This window comes from Staurois parvus, unplaced genomic scaffold (assembly GCF_062004578.1).
Source record: "Staurois parvus isolate SC_StPar_1 unplaced genomic scaffold, SC_StPar_1.0 ptg000195l, whole genome shotgun sequence".
Classification (NCBI taxonomy): Eukaryota; Metazoa; Chordata; class Amphibia; order Anura; family Ranidae; genus Staurois; species Staurois parvus.
In genome coordinates, this window is record NW_028317991.1 from 6,650,972 (window position 1) to 6,668,987 (window position 18,016).

Sequence of the window (18,016 nt, forward strand, 5' to 3'; positions counted from 1 at the left end):
GTCATTACGTAATACCCCCAACTCATTTTTCAGGCACATCTTCATCTTCAACATTTCCGCCATTTTTGTAGGTATTTGTAATATGGTTCCCTGTTGTTCCGTGACACTCTGTTCCATGATACTTTCCACACTTACCGATTCGTTAGTCAACATTTCCGCCATTTTTGTAGGTATTTGTAATATGGTTCCCTGTTGTTCCGTGACACTCTGTTCCATGATACTTTCCACACTTACCGATTCGTTAGTCAAGTTCCCATCTCGGGACCCAGCTGGTAGCCTGGAATGCTCTCCATCGAACTTTGAGTCCTTCTTGTTGTTTTTCCTGTATCCGCTTCTCTGGACTTTTCTCATGGAGGGGCATATAATTTTTAATTGTAGTAGCTCTTCATATTCTGTTGTGGGGTTTTTGAGCCCCCTCCTTTAGTTAATTTGCCCATCATTCCTGATTCAGCTCTCTTATTACACGTCCTATTATCTCCAGCTGTCTGTAATTGTCAGCTAGGTAATCACCTGAGCGTCACCGCACTAATTTCTCTATAAAAATGCAATAGGATCGTCCTCCAGGGTAAAGCTCCTTTACTTTTACTTCTATTGATTTTTGACACCCTTATTCTGGTAACTTGGGTACCAGTATTGATTAAACAGTTCCACGATCAGTCTGAGACAACCCCTGACGAATAATCATTCTAACAATAGCCCTCTGTCACCCCACATACATAGGTGAGTTTAAATTTGATTTATCACATAAGCCATAGATATTTCAATAGACTGAAAGTCCTGCCGTTACCCACGGCAACTCACCATCACCCGCTGCCCCTACTATTCAGAGCTGATCAATCTCCATCCGTCTCTTGACTCCTGTCAGGGTTACCACATCAAGCTTTCAAAAAACACCAGTGGGGGGACTATTGTGCCTTATGGATGGTCCGCGGGGTCTCTAGGCCTCCTGTTTTTGATGTCTCATGCTCGCGGGCGTATCCTTCTAATTCTCGGTATGCTCTTCGTCCATAGAGCCTCCCTGCTCTCCTGGACCTTTAAGATTCTCTTAGTACCGGGAAGCTCCTCTGTCTCCAAGCCAATCAATCTCCTCCTTCTGCTCCTGGACTACCAAGATCCCTGGACTTTTTGCGGTCGTCGTCCACAGACCCTCTGGCAGTTTCAGGGACTCAGCTCCGGAGAGATCCTACATTCCCACCTGCCACCACCGGTAAGTACAGGGCAGTCAGGACAGGGGAATCAAGGCAGCGGGGAGAAAGCTCCACTCATCATGGCGAGCGCCCAGAGCTCACGCTGCTCACGGCGCCATGATCCAGCCCTTCCCCTTCCTCAAAACTCTTTACAACCACTTTAAAGAGTCCCTGTCACCAGGCCATTCTTTTCAACAGAAATCTTCCCATAAGAATGTATGTGGATTTATTGTATTTTAAGAACCATACGCTCATCTCTACCCTAAGGGCTCATTTACATTAGGGCAGGGGATCACTTTCCAGAGGATGTTTGACAGGCAATTAGGAGATGTTATATTGCCTGTTTTAACCCTAAAAGCCAGCACCAGCAGTTGCAGTGCAGCCCCCTTCAATCAGTAGTAATTTGCGGGTGGTACTCCTACAAGAAAACTGAGCACTGGCTGAAAAAAAAATGATACCAGGGTCATGGCTTCAGATGCAGCCACCTGCCTACAGGACATTTTAATATGAGCACTGGCAAGTGGTTAAGCTGGTCATACACTATACCATCTGGTTGTACAATTTCTGTACAATCTCCTATAGATTTACCAGATTTAGATGAGGACAAACCTATACATGCCATACAAATAGTATCAAGTTGAATAATAAAAATATAAATGGGCTGTCTTAATACCAGGGGCCCGGTAAACTATCAGGCCCATCATATGAAGCACAGACTGCCAGAGTGCAACATTTTCACTGGTGCAACATATAAACAATGATTCATAATGCGTGTTCCTGTTTAGTGTAGCTCGCATCAGAGAGAAGAAAATCCCAATTTGCAGCATATCACAGAAATGTCACAATTTGTATGACATATAATTCAAAAGATTGGATATATTTTGGATGCATAGAATAAGCTCATTATTCACTAAGCAGTAGGTGGCACAGGACTCCTAATCAGCTATAGTCAATGGGCCCTAATAGATCATTTGTTACACCCTGCCACTTTTTGTGACAGTTTCCCACATAATTTTCTTGTTGCAATTTTTCACAATTATGCCACTAGTTGTTTATCAGGGCCCATCATGTTAAACCACACTAACCGCACCTTCAGCCGGCAGAGGGCCAAGGTAAAGCTCTGTGTAAGATCCAGGTCGGTTCGGGTCGGATTGTACACAGGGCTGAAGAATGGCCCCCAGGTGACAACACTTGTTCCGTGGGGGTTGGTTATTCCAGTAGGCAGTGCTGCATCATGGGATGTTGGGGGAGAGTGACACCTTCACTCACACTGAGTATTTATCAGGGCTTTGACAGGCAATCAGGGTGGCAGGGGTGGGTACAAAGAAGGTAGGTAACAGCAGTGAAGGGTGCTCCAGAACGGGCAAAGTACCATTTTGCTTTAACTACATTGTTACCAGAGCAATTTTAATTGAATGGTAAATTGCACATTTTAGGCCTGAAGATTGCCCCCACCTTCCTTTCCCTTCCCCTGAGCATTATAAATTTTAGCCCACATGTTTACCAAATGCAAATTTTCTGTAAAAAATACTAACGTTAATTTTAAGACACGCAAGCACAACATATTTTCCAATTTTTGAGGTTGCAATGAGTAAATAGATACCCAATGTGTCAAAAATTACATATATCCATAAAACAAGGAAAAAATTCAGTACCCAGAGGATGATTGGCAGTCTTCCTCTGTTCCACCCTTTATCGACAGTCCTCTCCTCACTCTGACAGTGCATGAAGAGAGGAGAGCCGGTAAGTGGCATTTTGCAGGGGGACATCTACACTGATAATCAGGGCACTGATGCACTGGTGCTGGCAATCAGTGCCCATCAGTTAATCAGTGCCACCTATCAGTGCCCATCAGTGCTACTTAACAGTGCCCATCAGTGTCTATCAGTGCTGCCTATTAGTGACTCCTCATCAGTGCCCATTAGTGCAGCCTATAAGTGCCCATTAGTGAAGGAGGAAAATTTAGTGCAGCCTATTAGTGCCTATCAGTGAAGGAGGAAAAAAAAAATGTATAATAGAAACTAAGACTTTTTATTTTCTAAATTTCTGGTCTTATTTAGTTTGTTTAGCAAAAAATAAAAACCCCAGTGGTGATCAAATACCACAAAAAGGAAGCTCTATTTGTCTCCAAAAAATTATAAAAATTTAGTTTGGGTACAGTGTTGCATGACCGCACAATTTTCATTCAAAGTATCAGAGCACTGAAAGCTGAAAATTGGTCTAGGCAGGAAGGGGGTAAAAGTGCCCAGTAGGCAAGTGGCTAAAGTGTCGCCTATGGAAAATTTAGCGTATCAAAGTTTGTCACAGATATCCACTGATTGACATGTGGGGTGTCTATTTACTTAAGAAATCCGGGGAAAATGTTTTATTTTCCCATGCAGTGTGGCTGCACATGCATTGCATGAGTTAAATGCTTGTTTTTGTCTAGGGACTCTGAAAGTAAAGATATACTTACCTAGTCCGCAGATCCTCCGAGCGCAAGATCGGTCCCTGCCCTTCGCACGCTATTAGTCTTGTGAATGGGCTGTTCCTGACATCATCATGCCCATAGACTAGCTCCGGATTTGAGGACGCCAGGAACAGCCCACCTCTGGACGTGGGGGAGCGTGGTTTGCCAGAGGATCGGAGGATGGAGTAAGTACAGTTTATCCCTGAGCCCCTAGACAAAACAAGCACTTAACCCACTGCATGGGAAAATAAAAATTTTCACCTGAGTTCTGCTTTACCACAGCCTCATCATTTTTTTTTATTTTTTTTTTTTTATTCAACTTTTTATTGTAAAAAGTTTCAAATATTAATATAAAGCGTTTCAAAATGAAATATGATTAAAAGCATCATTTTACAGAGCATTGAAGTTCACAGCACTGTTATGATACTCTACCTGTATATATTGCAACCCATGTACAAAAGAAAAAATTAAATTAATAAAACTATGACTAAAAATAAAAAATACATTTGCTGTGTACTGTTATCATATTTGAATAAGAAGTACAGGAAAAGAAATTGAGTTGCTATGTACAATCTGGTTCCAGCAGTTCGAAAGTATTTGGCGGCCCAAATAATTCTCCAAATGTGCGAGTTAGGAGCCTTGAAGAAGCAGCCTCATCTTTTATATTTTTTTCAGTAATATATTGCATTTGTTTGACCTATAATTAACATTATTGTATTTTCTACTGAAATTCTGTGCTTGGGATTGGAACTACCCCCATGGTATCCAGGGTCTCTCCTTTCAAAAAATATATAGCGGGATATTTACTAAAAAATCTGGTGCAGCTGTGCATAGAAACCAATCAGCTTTCAGGTTTTATTGTCAAAGCAAACAAGCTGAAGTAAGAATCTGATTGGCTGCCATGCACAGCTGCACCAGATTCTGAGTGTTCCAGTTTTAGTAAATTTACCCCACAATATTTGAGGTTTTTATGTAATCCTGAGCAGCAAAAGGACTGAAGTTAATTATGTGAGAAAAAAAATCACTTTTATTACATTTATTATGTAAAAATACTTTCAGTACTGACAATTCATATGTCAAATATGTTTAAAATGACTGATTGTGAAGTTACTTTCTTTCTTTTTGTATATATATTCCATGTGTGCAGGTCCTCTGTGCCTCTCTGAGCACATCTAGCTGTTGAATCACCTCTGGAGTGCTATTGTGATTTGTTCGATCTCCAACGACTACCAAGCTAGGATATAAAGAAGGAGACTAAATCATAAGGTAACCCAATAAAAACATATATACCTTGTAATGTGTATGTATTCGTGCAGCCGTAATGCCACACACTCTGAAGTTAGCACTCTTCTCTTGCAGCTCTGGGCAACAAATCAACATACTCCTAGTGAGAGGAGATCTCTCCAAGGGGAAATCCATTCTTAGACAGTTGTCACCAAAACAAATGTGACATTTAGAATATTTCCCCAAATGTCCTGCCTAGGTGACAATTGTAATCTTTAGTATTTCCCATCACTTTTCTGGGAACTACAAGGTAATGTCCCTCTCTGTAACAGAGATGAGGTGAAAGTGTTTGTAGTGCAAATCAGGAGAGTAGCCCTGGGTGACAACACTACTGTGTCTGTAGATACAGCAGAGGGAATGTTGTCATCCTGGGACAAGAAGTGTGTTATTCGCAGAATCACTAGGTGAAAATGTATTATTATTATTACAGGTACTTATATAGCGCCATCAATTTACGCAGCACTTTACATATATATATATATATATATATATATATATATGTGTGTAAATTGCTGCGTAAATTGTATATTCACATGAGTCCTTAACCCTCAAGGGGCATACAATCTAAGGTCCCTAATTCATATTCATACATAATACACATACTAGGGCCAATTTGGACAGTAGCCAATTCACCTACCAGCATGTCTTTGGAGTGTGGGAGGAAACCAGAGTACCCGGAGGAAACCCGCACAGGGAGAATGTGCAAACTCCAGACAGGTGGTGCCATGGTTGGGATTTTAACCAACAACCCTAGTACTGGCAGGAAGAAGTGCTAACATGGAAAAAAGAAGCCAAAGCTGGCCATCAATGTATCAGGTTTTTTTTTTTTTAACAAGCCAGGCAAATGAAAAAAACTGACTTGATTCACCCATCCACTCACTTGATAGACTTGTAGTCTGACAGCAGGGAGACTTCCCCACTATCAGAATACATGGAGAAGCACTGCAGGATATAGCCTGCAGTGCTGATTGAATGGAGAAAATCCAACAGGGCTGTTGTATAGAAGTTGACCTGTAGATTAGCTTCTGTACAACCTCCCTTCCCATACATAGATTGGAATTTGGCCGGTCCACACTGAACTGGATGAATTATCCGTGTATGGCTGGCTTAATGCAGCCACCATGTCTCTGGTCCTGTAAACTGAAATATATTAAATTTTCAAGTTTTGGGCTTTAAAAATAGAAATAAGTAAAGTGTAAAAAACAAAAACACACCTGTACCCACACAATTTATATTGCACAAATTTAGGGCATGCACGAGTCCTAAGATACGGTACTTTAATAGCCCTGCATACGGCGTCTTCACACATGCTAAAGGTTTATGCATAATTTAGGGACTACATTTTAGTATAATTATTTATTTATTACAGGTACTTCTTATATAGCGCCGTCAATTTACGCAGCGCTTCATTTATATATATATATATATATATATACACACACACAGGTGAAACTCAAAAAATTTGAATATCGTGCAAAAGTTCATTTATTTCAATAATGCAACTTAAAAGGTGAAACTAATACAGTGGGGCAAAAAAGTATTTAGTCAGCCACCAATTGTGCAAGTTCTCCCACTTAAAAAGATGAGAGAGGCCTGTAATTGGCATCATAGGTAGACCTCAACTATGAGAGACAAAATGAGAAAAAAAAATCCAGACAATCACATTGGCTGATTTGGAAATAATTTATTTGCAAATTATGGTGGAAAATAAGTATTTGGTCACCTACAAACAAGCAAGATTTCTGGCTCTCACAGACCTGTACCTTCTTCTTTAAGAGGCTCCTCTGTCCTGCACTCATTACCTGTATCAATGGCACCTGTTTGAACTTGTCAGTATAACAACAGTCCACAACCTCAAACAGTCACACTCCAAACTCCACTATGATGAAGACCAAAGAGCTGTTGAAGGACACCAGAAACAAAATTGTAGACCTGCACCAGGCTGGGAAGACTGAATCTGCAATAGGCAAGCAGCTTGGTGTGAACAAATCAACTGTGGGAGCAATAATTAGAAAATGGAAGACATACAAGACCACTGATAATCTCCCTCGATCTGGGGCTCCACGCAAGATCTCACCCCGTGGGGTCAAAATGATCACAAGAACGGTGAGCAAAAATCCCAGGACCACACGGGGGGACCTAGTGAATGACCTGCAGAGAGCTGGGACCAACGTAACAAAGGCTACCATCAGTAACACACTATGTCGCCAGGGACTCAGATCCTGCAGTGCCAGACGTGTCCCCCTGCTTAAGCCAGTACATGTCCGGGCCCGTCTGAAGTTTGCTAGAGAGCATTTGGATGATCCAGAAGAGGATTGGGAGAATGTCATATAGTCAGATGAAACCAAAATAGAACTGTTTGGTAGAAACACAACTCGTCGTGTTTGGAGGAGAGAGAGTGCTGAGTTGCATCCAAAGAACACCATACCTACTGTGAAGCATGGGGGTGGCAACATCATGCTTTGGGGCTGTTTTTCCACAAAGGGACCAGGACGACTGATCCATGTACAGGACAGAATGAATGGGGCCATGTATCGTGAGATTTTGAGTGCAAACCTCCTTCCATCAGCAAGGGCATTGAAGATAAAACGTGGCTGGGTCTTCCAACATGACAATGATCCCAAACAAACCGCCCGGGCAACGAAGGAGTGGCTTCGTAAGAAGCATTTCAAGGTCCTGGAGTGGCCTAGCCAGTCTCCAGATCTCAACCCCATAGAAAACCTTTGGAGGGAGTTGAAAGTCCGTGTTGCCCAGCGACAGCCCCAAAACATCACTGCTCTAGAGGAGATCTGCATGGAGGAATGGGCCAACATACCAGCAACAGTGTGTGCCAACCTTGTGAAGACTTACAGGAAACGTTTGACCTCTGTCATTGCCAACAAAGGATATATAACAAAGTATTGAGATGAACTTTTCATATTGACCAAATACTTATTTTTTACCATAATTTGCAAATAAATTCTTTCCAAATCAGCCAATGTGATTGTCTGGATTTTTTTTCTAATTTTGTCTCTCGTATATTATATATATATATATTATATTGCATTTACGTGCTCTAATAACAATTTAGTTTTTTGAAGTATTTTTTTGATAAAGGTTTGTGCAACTTTGATGTCAAGTACAAAATCAACAGGACCATCTTTTAAGGCCATGTTCACATGGGTGTACTTAGGCGTGTCAGGGCCGTGTTTGCCCAAACCAGGTTGCACAGTTGTTCAGTGTATCCCCATGCAGGTACTCCTCTCAATTTGGATGCAGCTACTGCGCAGACACAGCCTCTGCTCCCAATTTGACAGCCATGTGGGTGCAGGTACGTGACCTCTAATGCAGACAGTGTGCATCTAGGGAGACACACCCACATAGCTGTCAAATTGGGAGCAGTGTCCATGTAGCTGCCGCATCCTAATTGATATGAATGGGACTACCTGCATGGGAGTAAGCTTAAGTACACCTGTGTGAACAAGGCCTTAGGCCATTTTCACACTTTCTGTGTGTCAGGAAAAAAATCATGCACAAAATCTTGCACATCCACAGAAATGTGCTGCCCTTGTAGAAAAACGCATAGCAGTGCCATTAATTGATTATTATTATTTTTAAAATAGTAAAATGTATTGAATATTTCTTGCATAGCAATACAAAACATCACCAGTAAAACAACCGTACTGGCACATGAGGGAAGGACATAGAGGACAGGAAATTCCAGGACACATCCCGTACAGGTTGACATGAGTGTCACAGTTAAGCACAAATACAGGTTGGAGTAACCAACAGGATATACCAATGGTATAACAAAGTCGCATCATTCCATACAGTATATCACCACACTGATTGATATCATGACATTCAGTAAACTGTAAGGGTACTCCCAAGAAGGTGACAAATAATATTCTAGGAAAATCTGATATGGAGATGATAGGGTTAGAAAAAGAGGAGGGGGCCTTAACCCAAGGATCCAATATCTTGTGAAATTTGTTGGGGCAGTTACGACCCAGGTAGGTGAGTTTGTATAACAGGAGGACATTATTGTACTGTAGGGGGATCTGGTGTCTTCCATTTGAGCAGGATAGCTTTCCTAGCATAGTAAAAGGTATGAAACAAAAGCAACCTTTTGTGAAGTGTGGTGGCATTTGTGCCATAAATACCTAGCCACAGCAGGAGTGGATCCTTAACAATCATCAGTCCACTAATAGTGCCCACCTCTGACACCACTGCACCCCAGAAGTCCTGTAGCAAAGGGCATGACCAAACCATATGTATAAACGTGCCCACCAAAGTGCGTCACTTAGGACAGGGTCAACTGTGGTGTAAATAGAGGACAACCTATGGGGAGAGTAGTACACCCTATGGAGGAATTTCAGTTGGATCCATTTATCTCTAGCAAAGATCACAAGGGGAAGATATTGTTTGATTCCCCTCTTCCCAGTCCCCATCGGTTAAGTCAGGCAGGTTCCTATGCCACTGGTTACTGGTCTGGAAACCCTAGATGTATCAGTGGAGGCAATACAGTGGTTTAGGGAGGAGAAGGGTCTGTCCAACTGCTCTGTGAACAGAAGCGACTCAACCTGAGGGAATGCAAATTGTGATTGAGCAGCATACCTAAGTTGTATGTAGCGAAAAACATTTTTATTGGGCATTGGTTTATAGTCTTAATGTTATTAAAGGAGCTCAGCTATAAGGAAAAATTAGAGGAACTGAGTTTATTCTCTCTTGAGAAGAGGACATTAAGGGGGGATATGATCTCCATGTATAAATACATCAGTGGTTCATATAGTGAACTTGGTGTAGAGTTATTCACCCTAAGGTCATCACAGAGGACAAGGGGGCACTCTTTACATCTGGAGGAAAAGGAATTTAATCTCCAAATCTGTAAAGGTTTCTTCACAGTAAGAGCTGTGAAAATGTGGAATAGACTCCCTCGAGAGTTGGTTCTGGCCAGCTCCGTGGATTGCTTTAAAAAAGGCCTGGATTCTTTCTTGGATACACAGAATATAACTGGTTGCTAATATTTATATATTTTTTCCCCCGCAGGAGCAAATTAGATCATGCTTTGCTGGGTTGTTTGCCTTCCTCTGGATTAACTGTGGGTGTAGGATTATAACTTTTTTTTTTTTGGTTGAGCTGGATGGACATGGACATGGCCCTGTACTGTGCCCAAACAACCAGATCTGGGATAGATTGGAAATGGGTTTATCTGGGGGGCCCTCAGATAGACTTCCACCTGCCTCCACATTCCCAAGGTGGTTTTCATAGGCATTGTAACATTGGGATTAGATTGGGGCCCCCAAAACACTAGATTGCTCAATTCGGAGTAAGAACCAAGCAGGGCAACTTCCAAATCCACATGTAAGTTATTTGGCATCTGAGAGAACCACCACCTTACTGATACCAAGACAGCTACCCCATAGTATTTCTGAAAACAGGGGAGTGCCAGACCACCCAGAGAAGGGGGCAGCTGCAGGGTAGCTCTGGCAATGCAAGGGAAACCACCTGCCCAAATAAAGCAAGTGATGTTCCGATTCAGCTTCCCAAAGAAAGGCTCGGGAATCAGGACCGGAATCTGTCTAAAAATATATAGAAATTTAGGTAAGAATGCCATTTTTATGAGGTTATTTCTACTCCCTGGGGTCAATGGCAAAGATTTCCTCATTGCGCATCTCTGAAACTGTGGAGACAGAACCAGAAGGAGATTATCTGTCAGATACTGTATGCTGTTAATTTCTTTTGTGCCTCAATCCCCAAATATTTGAAGAGTGACACCCACTGTAGTGGGGCAATTGATACTGCAGCAGGTTCCTCCGGACCCAAAGAGAACAAGATAGATTTGTCCTAGTTTATCCTGATGTCGGAAAAGAACCCAAAACAATCAATTAAAGCTAAAGCTGCCGGTAGGGACAAGGTGATATCACTCATGTACAGTAGTGTCTCATCAGCATAGAGTGAGATTCTCTCTTCCAAGGGGCCTCAGACAATCCCACGTACTCTAGCTGAGCTCCTTATTCTAATGTCTAAAGGTTCTATTGCTAGGGCAAAGAGGCCCCGCGAGAGCAGGGAATCCTGCCTGGTGCCAGGAAAAGTCTAAATTCGGAGGATGGTATGTCTCCAGTGCGAATTCTGGCCACAAGGGCAATATAAAACAGGCAGAACCAGGATATAAACTTGGAACTGAACCCAAACCTTTTCCCAGACTTAAGGCAATTCCGTTGCGTTAAAGGCCTTCTCCATGTCCAGAGAGGTCACCAACTCAGGAGAGTCCCCGGGCACGGAAAAGCCAATAATTCTTATTGGCACCCCCCATGCATCTGCAAAATTGCGCGCTCTCACGTGCGCCAAAACGCATTGTGCCACAGCGTGATTTTACAAAAGGGTCAGGGACTTCTTTTGTGCGTTTCTCAGGTCAGCCCATTGAAATGAATGAGCTCCAATGAACACAGACAATGCTCCATTGCATGTGCATGGTGAAAATGGTGCCTAATTCTGTAGATCTTTGCTTTTAGAAAATATGGTTTTCAATGGGTCTTTTTAAAACATTGAAGCATTTTATCAGTTGATGTAAAAAATAGAAAAATATGATTGGTGATTTGAGATACAAACTGGGAGTCACTGCATAGCAGAGAAAGGGCTGACATCATATATGTACAGCTTGGAGATCTGCTCTCCTTTTCAATTTACATTTGAAAAGACACTGATTGCAAATGGTCATCACGTTTAGGTGTAAACCCTATCAGTGATTAGCATATCACTGATTGCTATCTGTATACATTTCTGAACCACATAGTACAGGCAAGGAGACATTAGGGACCTTCATTGCTATGTAGATGAAGTAACATGTGCATGTTTTTTAACACTCACATTGTGCCATTTGTTTTAAAGCACACTTGTAGGCCTCATTCACATGGGCATTGTCTTCACCCATGCAGGGTATACAGGTGTTTCTTGCATCTGTGTAAAGGCAGCCTGTTGAAATCAATGACAGGCACACAGCTGAATGAATCTCTAAGAGCATTCCGAAGTGTATATCTGTGCAGGTCTAATACATGCATCAGAACCTAGTCTGGAAGTGAATAAGGCAAATTGAGTGGATGACCCATTGACCTACTACACCCTACTGTCCCTTATTGCAGAAATTACTAATATGAGAAGAGGAGATTAAGGGGGATATGATCAACATGTATAATACATAAGGGGGGATATGATCTCCATGTACAATACATAAGGGGGGATATGATCTCCATGTATAATACATAAGGGGGGGATATGATCACCATGTATAATACATACGGGGGGATATGATCTCCATGTATAATACATAAGGGGGGATATGATCTCCATGTATAATACATAAGGGGGGTTATGATCTCCATGTATAATACATAAGGGGGATATGATCACCATGTATAATACATAAGGGGGGATATGATCACCATGTATAATACATAAGGGGGATATGATCTCCATGTATAATACATAAGGGGGGATATGATCTCCATGTATAATACATAAGGGGGGATATGATCTCCATGTATAATACATAAGGGGGGGATATGATCTCCATGTATAATACATAAGGGGGGGATATGATCTCCATGTATAATAAATAAGGGGGGATATGATCTCCATGTATAATACATAAGGGGGATATGATCTCCATGTATAATACATAAGGGGGGATATGATCTCCATGTATAATACATAAGGGGGATATGATCTCCATGTATAATACATAAGGGGGGATATGATCTCCATGTATAATACATAAGGGGGGATATGATCTCCATGTATAATACATAAGGGGGGATATGATCTCCATGTATAATACATAAGGGGGGGATATGATCTCCATGTATAATACATAAGGGGGGATATGATCTCCATGTATAATACATAAGGGGGGGATATGATCAACATGTATAAATACATAAGGGGGGATATGATCTCCATGTATAATACATAAGGGGGGGATATGATCTCCATGTATAATACATAAGGGGGGGATATGATCTCCATGTATAATACATAAGGAGGGATATGATCTCCATGTATAATACATAAGGGGGGATATGATCTCCATGTACTGTCCCCCCACTTTAATGTACAGCGCTGAGCAAACCTTTTGGCGCTATATAATCACTGTATAATAATAATAATGTATAAATACATCAGTGGTTCATATAGTGAACTCGGTGTAGAGTTATTCACCCTGAGGTCATCACAGAGGACAAGGGGCACTCTTTACGTCTGGAGGAAAAGAAATTTAATCTCCAAAGGTTTCTTCACAGTAACAGCTGTGAAAATGTGGAATAGACTCCCTCAAGAGTTGGTTCTAGCCATCTCAGTGGAAGGCCTGGATTCTTTCCTAAAAACACAGAATATAAATGGATACTAGCATTTATAGGTAAAGTTGATCCAGGGAATATCTGGTTGCCTCTTGGCATCAGGAAGGAATTTTTTCCCCTGCAGGAGCAAATTGTATCATGCTTTGCTTGGTTTTTTTGCCTTCCTCTGGATCAACTGTGGGTATAGGACAGCAATGGGCAAACTACGGCCCGGCGGACCTTTTAATCCGGCCCGAGGAGCTAGGCTCCTCTCACATTCCGCCCTGAAGACCGGTGTAGCATGAAAATCTGTCTCCTATGAGGATCTGTCCCCCTCGACGTATCTGCGCATGTGCCGGAGATCGCCGATCGGCTGCTAATGCCTGAAACTGGCACATGCGCAGATACTTCGAGGGGGACAGATCCTCATAGGAGACAGATTTTCATGCTACACCGGAACGGCGCGGGAACACGGCGAGAGGAACGCGCGGAGCAAAGGTAAGTGAATTGACACAGGGGGGACTTGGGGACTGAATTAATATGGGGAATGAATTACTATTTGGGGGATGAATTACTATGGGGGGTGAATTACTATGGGGGATGAATTACTATATTGGGGATGAATTACTATGGGGGATGAATTACTATAGGGGGGATGAATTACTATGGGGGATGAATTACTATATGGGGGATGAATTACTATGGGGGATGAATTACTATGGGGGATTAATTACTATATGGGGTATGAATTACTATGCTTACTATGGGGGAATATTACTATACTTACTATGGATGACACATACACATCATTCATCTACTCTTGGTCCGGCCCCCGGGTCCAATATATGAACCCATTGCGGCCCTCAAGTCAAAAAGTTTGCCCACCCCTGGTATAGGATTATAATTTTTTTTTCTATGGTTCAACTGAATGGACTTTTGTCTTTTTCAGCCAGACTAACTATGTAACTGTGATATACAATAACTGCAACACTTCCTCTTAGTAACTGTTGTAATGATATCATTATATTTACATTGCAGAAGCCTACCAGAGCCCTCCACAGCACACATTTTGTACTTAAGATCCTTAAAGTGACCCTGTCACCACAGGGTCCTCTACAAAAGGAACAGCCCTGTACAACAAGAGACACTATACTTACCTTTCTGTTGACCTGTTTCTCGAAACATTGCACTTCAGTACTTTCCTGCCGCTGCAGATATTTAACATTTCTATTTGTGTGAATGCCCACAGAGGTTAATCCCACCTAGCTCGTACTTATTATTATTATTATTATTATTGTTATACAGGATTTCTATAGTGGCAACAGTTTGCTCAGCGCTTTACAATATAAAGGGAGACAATACAGCAATGATACAGTTCAATACGAGAGGGTTAGGAGGGCCCTGCTCCTTGGAGCTTACAATCTAACTACAGGATGTGCAAACCAGCAAGAGGATACATCATGTGCAGCACAGGCAGCCGCTGTTCAGCCCATCCTCCTGGTTGAATACCTGCAGCAGCTGGGAAGCAGCAAACTGGTGGTGTTTCAAGTATCAAGACATGGAGCAGAAGAAAGGTAAGTATAGTACCTTTCCTTTAACAGGGCTGGGGATTTTTGGTAAGAGATCCTGTGGTGCTAGGGTCACTTTAAAATAATTGTAAATCTTTATTTTTTGTTTAATTAAAATAATAGGTATGTAATACTTACCTGCTCTGTGTTATGGTATTGCACAGAGCAGTCCTTACCTCTTTTTCTGGGGTCCTCCACTTGCACTGTCCACTCCTCCTCTTCTCTGACTGCCCCCTCGGCAAGCCAGCTGCTAAAGGGGCACACTCATGCCTAGCCAGACTATGTGCGTCCAGGTCACTCCCCTGCTCCCTCCTGACATTTGACTGACAGCAGCAGGAACCTATGACTCCCGCTGCTTTTAGTGACTCCTGTGAATGTGATAAGAGAGGAGCAGCGCTGCTGCACACATGACAGCGCTGGATAGAGAGAGGACTTAGGTAAGTGTTTAGGGATAGCTGGGGTGGGGGGGGCACGAAAAACGTTTTGCCTTTAGAACCACTTTAAGTCTCTCTAAACGCAATCTCATGTAAGCTTTGGCAGGGTACTGTAATTTCAAAAGTTGCTTTCAATTTATCTTCAGCTTTCATTAAAAGAATAGCTGGTTCTCCTGCCATAAAGGTCTTTTTCAGGCTCTACCTAGTTTGGATCTCTGAATGGGTGCTCCTGCATTGTCACACCAACCCCTGGTGGAAACTACAAATGGCCATGCCAACACATTGTGCAGGCATGGTCCAGTGTTGTCAACATCAGTAAGCATCAGTAAGTCGGGTAAAATCAAAGTGTCACTAAACCCACAACAGTAAAGTCAGTCTGTACATGCAGTAAAGCATGTTTGTTTTACTCACTGTGGAACCTAAGGGGTTAATCCTCTGCATTGTGTAAAAAGTTGATCCTTCCTTCTCTGTTCCTCCCCTTTTTCAAGCGACCACCTTTTATCTCTTGATAAGACAGACTGAACCGTATGCATTTGCACATGCACAGCTTAGTGTGAATTGCTAGAGAGGTTTTTCTTTTCTTGGGAGAGTGCATGTGATCAGCACAGGGCCAATTGGCACTGTCCAAACAGAGGTCCAGGGGTTTTGTATCCTCCTAGGGCAGAAAGAAAATGTCCTCCTATATGCTTTAGCTAGTGCTGGGCTGGACTCTGATAGAAGTCACAAGACTGCTCTAACTGCTGATGAGTAAGGTATTTAGCAGTTTATATTTACTAAAATAATTGCATTTCCATGTTCTGTGTACTGTAGGAGACCAGATATAGTGAATGCAGGGTCCGGGGAGACCAGATATAGTGAATGCAGGGTCCGGGGAGACCAGATATAGTGAATGCAGGGTCCTGGGAGACCAGATATAGTGAATGCAGGGCCCTGGGAGACCAGATATAGTGAATGCAGGGTCCGGGGAGACCAGATATAGTGAATGCAGGGTCCGGGGAGACTAGATATAATGAATGCAGGGTCCGGGGAGACCAGATATAGTGAATGCAGGGTCCGGGGAGACCAGATATAGTGAATGCAGGGTCCGGGGAGACCAGATATAGTGAATGCAGGGTCCGGGGAGAGCAGATATAGTGAATGCAGGGTCCTGGGAGACCGGATATAGTGAATGCAGGGTCCAGGCAGAGAGGATATAGTGAATGCAGGGTCCGGGGAGACCAGATATAGTGAATGCAGGGTCCTGGGAGACCGGATATAGTGAATGCAGGGTCCGGGGAGACCGGATATAGTGAATGCAGGGTCCGGGGAGAGCAGATATAGTGAATGCAGGCTCCGGGGAGAGCAGATATAGTGAATGCAGGGTCCGAGGAGAGCAGATATAGTGAATGCAGGGTCCTGGGTTTAGTAACACTTTAAGACCGACAATGGGGAGAGTGAATATAGACAGGAAGTGGCTGAGACAGGCTGGAGGAGATCAGTAACACTGAAGTGTCAAAAGAATGAGTTTCCTCTGGGTCCTCTGGTTTCCTTCCACACTCCAAAGACATGTTGGTAGATTAATTGTCTACTTAGTTTGTGTATGTATGAATGGGAGTTAGGGACCTTAGATTATAAGCTCCTTGAGGACAGGGAATGATGTGAATGTACAATATATGTATGTAAAGCGCTGCTTAAAGTATTATTATATAAGTACCTGTAATAAATAGAAAAAAAAACATAACTATGAAATCAGTATTTTAAAAAAAAGCCACAGAAACTCTTTTTATTACATAGTGCTTTAGCAAGCTAAATTTCATCTTGGGGTTTACATCCTCTTTAATATAGAAGACTGAAGGATCTGCTGTGTATGCAGGGAAATTTGAAAGTCCCTGACTCTCCGACACTGATAGGCACTCACCACTGACATCTACATCAACAGCCTCAAGCAGTGCTCAAATTCATAAAGCCCACTTGCTTTTTATCAAGCAGCCTATGAAAAGTAAGTTTATATAGAGGCCATTATAAGAGTCCTGGCCTTTAGTGATGTTATCTGCTGCCCATTGGATAAATGAAGTGAGTCTGTCAAGCAGCAGTGAGTGGCGATGAGAAGATAAATTTCATCCCCCTTAGCTAGTGTCACTATGAAATATGTCTAATGCATCTTTATTGTCTTGAACCTCCACCTCTCTGACCCCAGGAAAAAGGTCTCCCAGGTCTCACGGACATTTAGAGGAAGACAGAGGTAGAAATGTGTTACTAAACCCAAATGATAAAAATCAATATCATTTGCATTATGTGTACAAATATATATAATGGAAATATATCCATGCAGTAAGCAATTTCTATTCAATGGCACATGTGCGTTAATGGGAGACTTTAAAGTGGTTCTAAAGGCTCAAGTTTTTTTGCCTTCATGCATTCTATGCATAGAAGGTAAAAAACCTTCTGTGTTCAGCCCCCCCAATTCTTACCTGAGCCCCCTCTGATCCAGCGATGTTCATGACAGCCTCAGCTATATGGGGACTATCCCTACTCATTGGCTGAGACAGCATTAGGAGCCCATTGGCTCCCGCTGCTGTCAATCATAGCCAATGAGGAGAGAGCAAGAGGGTGGGGCCGAACCATGGTTCTAAGTGTCTTATGGACGCATAGAGCAGCATTTCCGGAGCGAGCATGCAGTGGTGCCCCCAGGTTAAGCAGTTTTCTCTGGGGGCACTGCTCGAAGGGGAGGAGCCAGGAGCACGAGACGGGACTTGAAAAGAAGAGGATCGGGGCAGCAATATGAAAAACCACTGCACAGAGC

General features: G+C 42.5%; 1 protein-coding gene across 6 annotated transcripts in view; it reads left to right on the forward strand.

Moving 5' to 3' along the window:
* Window positions 1-18,016, forward strand: part of PIGP (phosphatidylinositol glycan anchor biosynthesis class P) — a 57,880-nt gene that overhangs the window by 11,864 nt on the left and 28,000 nt on the right. For 5 of the 6 annotated variants that reach the window (XM_089677918.1, XM_089677917.1, XM_089677920.1 and 2 more), the window contains exon 2: window positions 4,784-4,902. The gene's annotated coding sequence lies outside the window, so the exon portion shown is untranslated. Of the gene's footprint in view, window positions 1-1,061; window positions 1,208-4,783; window positions 4,903-18,016 lie in introns of those variants that run through there. The other variant, XM_089677915.1, reaches the window with a different exon arrangement.